Source organism: Nesoenas mayeri, assembly GCF_963082525.1.
Source record: "Nesoenas mayeri genome assembly, chromosome: 9".
Lineage (NCBI taxonomy): Eukaryota > Metazoa > Chordata > Aves > Columbiformes > Columbidae > Nesoenas > Nesoenas mayeri.
This window is the reverse complement of record NC_137557.1, coordinates 9973551-9984746: the sequence shown is the minus strand read 5'-3', so window position 1 is coordinate 9984746 and position 11196 is coordinate 9973551.

Below are 11196 nucleotides of genomic sequence, written 5' to 3'. Positions count from 1 at the left end.
ACTCAGGACTAGGCTCACATGCAAGTAAAATGTGCAGTTTCATGGAGCCAGGTATCCCATGCACGCTCAGATGATTGCTCTGTCTCCTTCTCTGGCAGCTGGACAACTCATACAGCTCTTTGCTCATTTCTCTCTAAGCTTCTTTGAGGAGCAGAATAGTAAGTGACTTATTACTGATCTCTTTTTTTCCCCTTTCTTATGCTAGCTCTTCCTCCTCATGTCACTCTGGCGTAAAGGTCAGCACAGTTCTCTCTGGAAATCTGCTCAGGCTGGTAAGGTAATAAGGAGCTGATTACAAACCAGAAAGCAGCTAGATGGAAAGCAGCCATCTCTCCCATCATTAATCCATACTGACCTATAGGTGACTGTCTATCAAGCAAAAAGTTTCAGATTTGCAGCTGAAGCCTAATACCTTTCTTCTAATCAGCATTTCTAAGCTGCCAATATGAATGATTATAACATTGGCTGTGTGAGGTTTCCTTTCATCACTTGGCAGCATCAAGGCAGAGTAGCTCTCACTCGCTTTCTATCACATAAAACTGGAAATGAAATACTGGGGAATCAGATGTCAGCATCAGGGTATTCCATGTTAGAACTACTCATGTAAGCCTCAGTATCACAGAGGACCGAGGACCTTGTGGTCTCTTCTTCCTCATCACTGTCTCTGTGCGCTGTGCACATGGAAATACAATTGAGCATAAAGAAATGCATGGCATGATGAGAGCGAGGGCACTTGCAGCAGTGTAGAGGTCATCAAAGTCATTTTTTTAAATGACATACATGATTTTGTGAACGTGTCAAAATGCCAAGAGAGTTGTAACAACTCCTCCTGGAGACAAAGATGTGACTGCAAGCAGTGATGTAATCAGGGTCATATCCAGCCTCATTTGAAGGGTAAGGTTCTTGGTGGTGGTAAGTGACAATCTGTCCTGAATTTGTCATCCCCATATGCCATCAGCAACAACTTACAAAACACACCTCTCGTTTTAGATCCAAGTTTGCATCTGTTCCAAGTAAAACATGTGCCATCTCCCTGTATATTCCTAGCAAGTCTATATTAGACAACACATGAGTAAGCTGAAAGTGAAACAGGAAAATGTCATTTCTATATAATGACAAAATAAATTGCAAATCACTGTCATTTTTACCTGTCTTTACATGAATACAAAATCTCAGCGGAAAAAACATGTCAAAATACCGTATTTGTGTACGAAAGGTTATTGCAGCTCATATACTATCTCTTAGGAGAAACATATTTTCATATGTTTTCCAGAATGTGATGATAAACAATTTGTCCTGGGGAAAAAATAAATCAAAAGGTATAGAAATGTAGTAAGCAATGACATCACAGGTGACGCTTCAGTGGTGAGTTGTCTGCCTGTGTTTCATTGGTCAATCATACAGGTAAAAGACATTTTAAAAATAAAGACCCAGGCTGAGAGAAATCTATCCCTGGATACTGAGATGATTTATGAGAGGTTGGAGCTTCAAAGGAATTGATTTATAAATGTTTTCTATTTTTAAATATGCAGCTGGACATCCAGTATGATTTACGGAAGCATCTGACTGGCTTATATGCTTAGTTTTCATTGACTAACAAGCAGTGTTTAGGTGCTTCTATAAATCTCCCCAGCTTTTTCTCTTCATCTTTAGGCACATAAATGTTCTGTAAAGGTGAAACAAAAATCCAGGGCATCATTTTCAAAACCTGAGATCATGTGTGACATCAATGGTGAGATTTCAAAAATGTTCTTTTCTCAGCATCCTGAACACTTGCAAGTTCTGCAAATTCGCTATCATTATTTGACATATACTTTTCCAGGAATTTTGAACTTCTAATCTGCAAAAAATCAAGCCATATTACAGAGAAATCTGCAACCACAGAAGAGAAACATTTTAACACTAATGTGTGCAGGGGGTTTTTTGTTTGTTTGCTTTTTACAGTTACAGTGATGCAGAACAAAAGACCTTTGAACTACAATTCTGCTCTAAATAAATACTGTTGGTGCTTTGTTTGCCTAGCATACTGGTTTTCTATATCAGATACACTAACTTTACATTTCAATACATCTTTTACGAAATGACAGGTCAGGAAAATAAAAAGTCAAATATGTTTTGATATGTTATTGACAAGAAGAAAATTTCTCTTTAGATTTCTAGATCTATGCAACCCCAGTGTCTTCAGGGAGACCCTACGAAGGGAGGTAATTAAAATATAGTATTTCTGCTTTCGTACAAGGTAGTAATAGAAAGAAATTTTCATCGTCTTAGATGCATCAATTCCAGGAGGTATGGGAGAGCAAAGGTTTGCTTTTAGCATTTGAGCAGGAAGCCTTGTTGAACAAGAAGGTGTCATGATTGCTTATCAAAACAAGATTGCTTTAAAGGGCTTAAATAACTGTGCTTTATTCAGTATTTAGAACAGATTTGACTTTCCAGATATTTTTCTAAGGGAAGTTTCTGCTGAGCTGGCACTGAAATTCCAAGTTGCAGAACTGAGAAGTTTTTAAGATCCAATTATAATGCAAAAAAAGAAAAGCAAATGATGTCCTATAGAAATGCTGACTCTAGTGTAAACATGGTGGCATTCCCCTTTGTTATAAATGTTCTTATTTTTCCCTGTATTTACAGTTTGGTGGTACAAGGTTCTGCCATATGCTACTGTGATTTTTTGAATTGTTTTCTGACATAAATATTGATACAATGTAGAGTTCCTTCTCTCCTTCCTTTTCTTGCCCCATCATCCTTGTTTCTTGTTAGCGTGTCAATATGAATCAAAATTAGGCCAAAAGGATCTGAGGTGGTAAAACCTGAGATGAGTTATAATTAAAGTGATGGAACTATATTGCTGAGCTCTGCTGTGCTTTGAAATATTCTGCCAGCTTACTGAAAGTGGATGAAATGCTCCCCGTGCCAAATTATCTGCTTTCTAAACTGCAGGTCCTAATAGGAGAGTTGTTATAAGTTTCCAGTTGTTTTACAAGGGTATAGTTAGGGCTGCAAGCTCCTATTTTTGGGTACTTCAGTGACTACTGTGAGAGTTTGCGTGATATGCAAGACTGGGAAGGCAAATTCACATCTTCCGAAATTAGCACCCTCTATGCAGCCATTTTTCTGCTCTTTGTCCCACTTTGTGCAAGACCAGCTGCCCTTGCAAGGGTATAAAAGAGGGTGTTATCCATATGTATGCGGTGTTATGGATTGTAGAATCCCTAACATCTAAATGGATTTCCTCAGCAAACACTTCAGACTGCCTAATAGTATCAGGGTTACAGTCAGGCCTGGGATATATTTTGTTTGTTTCACTAGAAGTTGACTGGTTTTCTGATGTTTCTTTAGAACTAGCGTAGATACTTTGAAACCAGACAATATAATCAGAATGGTTTTTAGGAGAACTTCGTAATTCAAGAGAAAGAAAGAAAATACTCAGAAAGTAAAAAACAAAAACAAAACCAACTTATCTTCATATATTCAAACCCTAACTTTAGATGTTAAAATCACAGCAATTCGCTTTCATTTTAAGAAGAGTCAATAATATTTTAAAAATTAGTGAAGATCTAGAATTGGCTTCTTGTTGAGATGCCAAGCATGTATAAATCTGACCTGGTCCAATAAAAGATTTCCGAATTCAGAATAAGCCAAATGCAAGTTAAGCTCAATTATACATGAAAATGACTCAAGGAATGTACGGTTTAAAAAACTGCAATAAATTATGTATGAAATTGAGTCATTCCACCACGTTGTTGTCACAAATGCAACATGTCAAGGACACCACATTAAAAAAAAAAAAAAGGGTGAATATAGAAAGCACAAAATCTAACTAACTGACTGCTGTTAGACTCACATTTTTGTGCCTGATTAAAATTTAATTCAAATAAATTTAAAATAATTGAAAAAAATCTCCCAGCAACCCAAAATCTCTTCCTCAGCTCTGCGTACTTCCTGAGGTTTTCTTCCTGTAGTGGTGATGACTCCAAACAGACAACAGCTCTGAGGATTTCAGCAGCTAAATATGGCATTTTTATGAAGGTCTTAGTAGGGAAATGTGAAGAATATAGTCTTATCCCAGTAGAGCACAGGCAGAAATCATGGTCAGATGAAGGAACAGTCATGATCCCGGCTCTTCTCACTCTACCAGTGCTGCTGAAGGCAAAATGTGTTCTTCAGATCAGCTCCTACATCCAGGTACCTCTTCTCACACACCCTGCTCTGGCAGTGAGATTTAGCTCTTCTTAATTCAAAAGGAACGCGGGTGATTCCACTCGCACCTCTTTTATAGGAAGGCCCAGTCACCTTGCCCTTCATTTCCAAACACAAGCGGTTTCAGCAGTTTATCGGTGCTGCTACCTGGTACACGTGAGAGGAGAAGACGAGAGGTTTGTGGCAGAAATAAACCCACCCGCAGCTAGGACAAGCTGTAGCCTAATTAAACTTAACTGTCCCCAAGTGCTTTCTTGAGAAGAGTTGCTCAAAATTACCTAAACTAATCCACTTTCTTAAAACCCCCCAAGGTTTTGTTTTCCTTTGGTTTATTAGGATTTTACCTTTCTAATACCTATGATGGTGATAATGTGGCTTTAGCTTTATGCTGAGGAATCTGCGAGCAGAATTTGACCACTAGGCATTAAGACAGAAGTACTCATCTTTAGAGAGCTCTTCAGCCTGAGAATATGTTCATCGCTTGGTCGCTAACATTAATCGCAGCACTCTCCATCTGTTAGCAAGTAAGTTGCAAGCTTAACTGATTGTTAGAATTTTTTGAGAAAAAACAAAGACACTGAAAACAAAAGTTCACACTGACTTGAACAGTGGATTCAAGGCCCCAGAAAGAAAATGAAAACACTTTCTTGTTAACGAGAAAATATCATCTCCTATTTATATAACTCCTTTTTGTTCTTGAGAACCTCATCAGTTTGGGCTTGACCTTATCTTTTTCATACTTACGTATTTTCTATGCAGTGTCTCAAAATTAAGGGGACTGGAAAAGCAGAATTAGGCCCTTTAAAGTGAGTATCTAAATGACTAATAATGACTTAACAAAAGCCTTTAAGAAGGCAAAAGAGCACTGCAGTGTTGTATAATGACTGTCACAGATGAGTTCAGGACAGGAAACAGAGGAGATCCCTAAAGGAAAAAGGAGAATTTAGGTGCTTGGAAAATAATACAACCTTAAAAATGCTATTTTATCTGCTTGGCAGTCAACTTTCTGTTGAGGTAAAGCTGAGTAGTCATAGAAAGGCTGTTTTCTTCCCTTTTCAAACAAATGCAACAGCCTTCTGCACCCTTTCCTAAGTAATGCAAGACATATCTAAGCATTATATTCTGCCTTCAAAGTGTGGATTTATGCATAGAGGAAATACTTCTGTTCACAAAAGCAAAGCCTGGGGCCATCTACATTAACAACTGCTCTCCAATATTTGCTAAGGACCTTTGATGCCACTCACCACTGTGCCGTTACAGCCACACTTTTGTGGTTACAGAGTTTGGCAGTTGAGAACTCAATGGAGAAGGTAAAATGAAAGCAGTTGTGACCCTAGTAGGTTTATGGGCTGGATTCTAGTCTCTAACACCCTTGAACCCATTCAATTTGCACATATATAACAAGCACTTTGTAGATGGAGATGAGAGACAGAAAGAGGATAAACACAGACTTATGTACCCAATAAACTAGAGGAGATTATTTTTCTGTTTGTCAGCTGAATATAGCTGCATCCCACCAAATTGAGTCTCTGCTCAGTGTGATTCTCTGCATACTTTGATCAAAACCACAGGAATGTACTAAAGACAATAAGAATCCTTCCTTGCACCCCTTTAATTTTGATCGGCTTTTATCTCTGAAGCAGCTCTTACTGGAAAACTGTAAGAAATAGATTTGTAATTAGTAGCAACAGAGCCAAAATTGTGAAACTCTGAAGATGTAAGAAGGATTTTTTTAATAACAAAGAAGACTATAATTTTATCTCTTCAAGGCAAATACTAATATTTACTAATTTTATCTAGCATACTTAGCACATTAGGATCCTCTACCTAGTTAAGGAGGACAATGTAAAGTGACAATACCAAATGCCCGTTTTGAGTATTTGGGTACTTCAGGAACCTGAATTTGATATTCAGGTTATGAATGGATCTGAATAACAGCAATTGCTCTTTGGAATTCTTCAACACATCAAGCTGTTGCAAAGGCTTTGAAATGTGCTCTTTTCACTGAGATTTCTGACCCACTGGAGGATTTTAGGCAAGTGACTTCACCTCTATGTATCTCAATTTCCTCATCTAGAAATTGAAGATAATCATATTTTTGTAAGTTACTTTGAGCACTACTGATTGCAAGTGCTCTATGAGAACAGTACTATTTTCATAATATATATATATTTTTAAATGCCTACATCTTGATTATTTGGTTTGGTTTTAATCCAAGGTGACAAGAAGAGACTTGAATGAAAACAGGGCAATTTGTGGATATACAAGATAATTTTTTTCATATATAAATCTTTTCCATATGAATGTATGCATTTATTCTATATAAAGGCTTCCTGAAAAGTTCAGACCTCTCACCTCCCTTAACTGTAAATTATTGCTCTGTGCAACAGGTCAGACTGTGTGCTGCCCTGAGCAGCAGCTAATGATACTCTTAGAAGCCTGTTGTTAATCATTTCAGAGAACTGACAATATTTTGAGCACTTTTAAAGATGCAGTCTATCAAAAAAAAAAACCAAAACACACCACTAAAACCAACCAACCAGACAAACAAAACCCCAACAACAAAAAAATAACCCCAGAGATTAAAGTACCTAAAGAAAAATTATATTCTGTGTCTCCATCAGGCAATAATCTCAGTCACATTCTAGCGCTGAGTCGAGTAAGATTTCCTCCATCCCTCTTCACAGACAGTGGAGAGGGAATTTTTGGCTATAAATAGATCTGAGGAGCTGTGTTCCTGTTAAGAGTTTGCTCATGAGCAAGAGAGAGGTGAGCTCTTGTTGTTCGCATCTTTGCCTGCTTCTCACAGCTGGGGAGCCAGCAGTAACAAGGCTGTTCTGGAGATAAATAGTGCCCTGGTGACACCAGACAGAACAAGAACAGCAGCAGCGGTGCTGCAGGTGACCCTTGTGGCCTTAGGCTTTGCTGATCAATCAGCAGAGCCTGGGGGAGCCGGCAGCTGGGAGAGCATCTGGCTCTCTGTCCCTGTCTGATGATTCCTCCTCATCCTCACCTTTGGCATCTTTTAGTTTGGGCCTTGTTAGATATGCGGTTCAAAGCGTTATGTATTAGAGCCCAAGCGTACAAGCATGTGCAATTAACAGTAGATTTACAAATGTCACTGGCTGGCATTTTCAGTGTTGTGGCACACAAAAGGCAGTTCAGAACTCTGGACTCCTGAAGGCACAAAATCAATGCGTAAAATTGTTTAAAATATACATAGCTATAGAGCTATGGTCCTTGTGCTTCTCTCCGGAGTGAAATGCATTAGTTCCCTGGGGAACCGTGGGAAATTACAACTGCTGTTCTAATTTTCTCAATAAAAGAAAATGCTAAAAGCCCTCAGCAAGCGCTCAGGAAGTGGCACTTTGCAGTTGATGCTTGATGATGATAAAAATATTTATTCAGTGGAAGAATAACTGTCAGAGAACATTTTAAGAGCTTTTATATAGGCTTTTTTCCAACCAAATTCACGTTGTACGTAGGCCTGTCAATCACATGAAATGCACATTCCAAAAACCTTTCCAAAAAGTACAATGAAACTATTCTTTGAGAAACAGGAGATTTCTGAGTTGACCTTTTCCTTTTCCTTTTCCTTTTCATTTTCCTCTCCTTTTCCTTTTCCTCCTTTTCCTTTTCATTTTCTTCTCCTTTTCCTTCTCTTTTTCCTTCTCCTTCTCCTTTCCTTCTCCTCTCCTCCTTCTCCTTCTCTTCTCCTTCTCTTCTCCTCTCCTCCTTCTCCTTCTCTTCTCCTTCTCTTCTCCTTCTCTTCTCCTTCTCTTCTCCTTCTCTTCTCCTTCTCTTCTCCTTCTCTTCTCCTTCTCTTCTCCTTCTCTTCTCCTTCTCCTTTCCTTCTCTTCTCCTTCTCCTTTCCTTCTCCTTTCCTTCTCCTCTCCTCCTTCTCTTCTTCTCTTCTCCTTCTCTTCTTCTCTTCTCCTTCTCTTCTTCTCTTCTCCTTCTCTTCTCCTTCTCTTCTCCTTCTCTTCTCCTTCTCTTCTCCTTCTCTTCTCCTTCTCTTCTCCTTCTCTTCTCCTTCTCTTCTCCTTCTCTTATTTTCCTTTTTTTTATTATTATTTTTTTTTTTTTAATGGTAGCTGTTTCCATTGTGACATTTGAAAGTTCAGCTGTGACATTAATGGTTCGTGAAGATGAACTGGCCGATGACTCACAAATGGCTCCCGAATTTGCTGTTCTGGGAAACAGCAGGTGAAGGAAAGCCGCAGAGTCCATCAAGAGTTCAGCTGTTTGATCTGCTGCCTGGTAAAATCTCCAGGCACTATGCCCTGCTCTAACCTGGTTCTTATTATTTGTATTGAAGTTATTTTTGAGTCAGTCAGCAATTATGTATTGTGCTTTCTCTTTGCTACAAATTCAATGTTTAATAATACTGGTACAGGATCTATAGTTATGTATTTGCTTTTTTTGGAAAAATGTTTGCCGTAGCGGAAATTGGGGTAACATGGAGGCCACAGTGTGATAAATTCCAGCCCTACTTTGCAACCTAATACTATACTCCTGAGATTATATTTTCTCAAATGTTTCTTTTGCTCTGAGCGATGGGCCTCAAATTCAGAGAGGAGCTGTAATAACTGCTGGCTGAAAAAGTTATAGATGATACAGATATCCACGGGAACTGGATTTTAGAGAGAACATTCAGGTTATACAGAAAGGAACACCAAATTATATGTCATTAGGCAGGGGTACCGTTTCCTGTAAACATTTTGAAAAATACAGTTATGGACTAATACATTTGGGCTAAATTTACTGCTGCCCTAAGTGTTGTGAACTCCGTAGTGTTTGCTATTGTGGAATTCTGACCTTTCTATGTCAATATTATCAGAAAACTTGTGGGGAGTGCCATAACTTTCAGAATTCATGGAGATTTCAGCATGTTTTGATGATGTCCCAGAACACTGCAACATACATTCAGGGGATGGTCACAAGAGAATGCAGAGGCCATTCCTTAGCAATAGAAACCCATTCAACTTACCTCTTAAACATATGCTTGGTCCAGAGGCTTACAGATCACATTATCTTATAGCATGATCTCTGCTGATTTCTTTTGTCTGTGATAAAACCTATGGGTTCTGTTGTTAATCTGACCAAAAGAGGTACAATAGCAGAAGAGAGTGCCAGCCAGGAGAGAAATTCCCATGCTCAGGAGTCATGAAGGGCACATCTACGCCATACAGTGAAACTGAGAGCAGTGTAAATTCTTTAACACAATGTTCCTGAACTAATGAGCCTGCCTGTGAAGCTGGTGTTATTGCCTCAGACTTGGCACCACACCAAAGCAGCTGCGTTGCAGTCGAGCCCTCGGCGCTGGGTGCACTGTGTGCGTGTCCCGGTGCTGGTCAGCAGCAGTCATGGGTTCTCCTCATGGTCCACCTGTTGCCATAGAAAGCTGCCTGCAGGATTTTTGAGTAAAAAGGCGAAATAAGGTTGAAGGATATATCTATCGTAGGTTAGACTGTATATTGATTTGTAGATTCTGAATTATGTCACAGCCCAGAGAGCTGATCAAACTTAAGTTGAATCCCCTATGAAGCCATAAAGCAGGTGTTCCCAAAGGGAACTGAACCAGGTATCACCCAGTGGGTCAGGTACTGGGAGCAGATGCACAGCACACCAGCACCGTTGCAGCCGCTCCAGCTCTGCGTAAGCTGTGCCGTGGGCTGGGATTTCTGTGCTGCATCGCTCGGAGGCGCAGCACAGGAGATCACCATTCATCTTCCTCCCCTGTGGTTTGGCACAAACAAATAACAGCTGGAACTAAAATGGTTAGCATGGGTTTATTAACTTTGAGGGAAGCAAATCATAAAAGGGCAAATTGAAATTAACTGGGCTGAACACAGGGTAGATCAATAGGATTATACAAGGGTCACAAAAAGGGAGGACTTTCTTCTATTCTGTGACCTTTTGTGAGGACAAGCTTGAGGGAACACAAGAGACAGAAAAGATTCTGAGCTCTAGCTAGTGGCAATAACCAGATGTTTTTAGCAGGTGCTGTAAGCCCTGAACAGTGGGGTTTTGCTACATGATATCTTATTTGTCTAAATCCAGAAAAGGACTTAGAGTAAGGCCAGAAATATGCAGGTGGCTATGGGATCTGATTCCAAAAGCTCAATGGCATCTCATTTGCTCTGGCTGGAATGCAGAAGGAAAATTTCTTCTCAGCAGGGTACTGAGCTAAGAATAACTGCATGAAACAGACTTTCAGGCTTCTTTTGTGCATAGATATTAAACAAAGTAATTCTATGACTACTGAGACAAATTTTGTTACTACGAATTTGCAGAAAGTTCTTGAGGATTTCAGTTCAACATCCAGGGCAGTATATACTAAGGTTGCACAGTGTATTTTAATAATGTCTAAGGTTGTGAGCTGAGCTTGCATGAGCTGTTGCTGCAGGCAGCAGTTGCTGCAGTATCTACTATATTACTAGAACCTGATTGAAATAATTTTGAGTATGAAATATAAAATTAAAATTTCTGCAATGAATCATACTCATTTTCGTAAGTGTACCTGTGCATATATACACCAAAATTGCAGTTGTCTCCATTCCTGGAATGGGATTTTAATGTAAGCCAAACAGTCATTTTCTAAAGCTAACGGTGAGTCAAGAGTAATATCAAGATCCAGTTTGATAAAGGGGTGAATGCTGGGTTAGAATATGGTGACTAATTGTACAGTAGACATCACTGGTAGCTCCTGGGAAAACATAGTCACTAAGAACCTAGGCAAAGTAGTAACTCACATGTTGATGAAGTCATCTGGCTGTGCTTTGGGTATCCTCTGGATGAGTTATGAAAAAAAAATGTTAGCAACTGGGAAACAAATAATCTGTTTCTTGGAAGTCTTTAAAACTTGATGAAATGCAACAAAAATTGGATTCAACCTGAAAAAATGCAAAATAATCTATCTCAAGAAAAATAATTCTTGCTGTACATGCTTACTGCAAGGGACAAATCTGGAAAGCAGTAATGTGAAGGACCAAG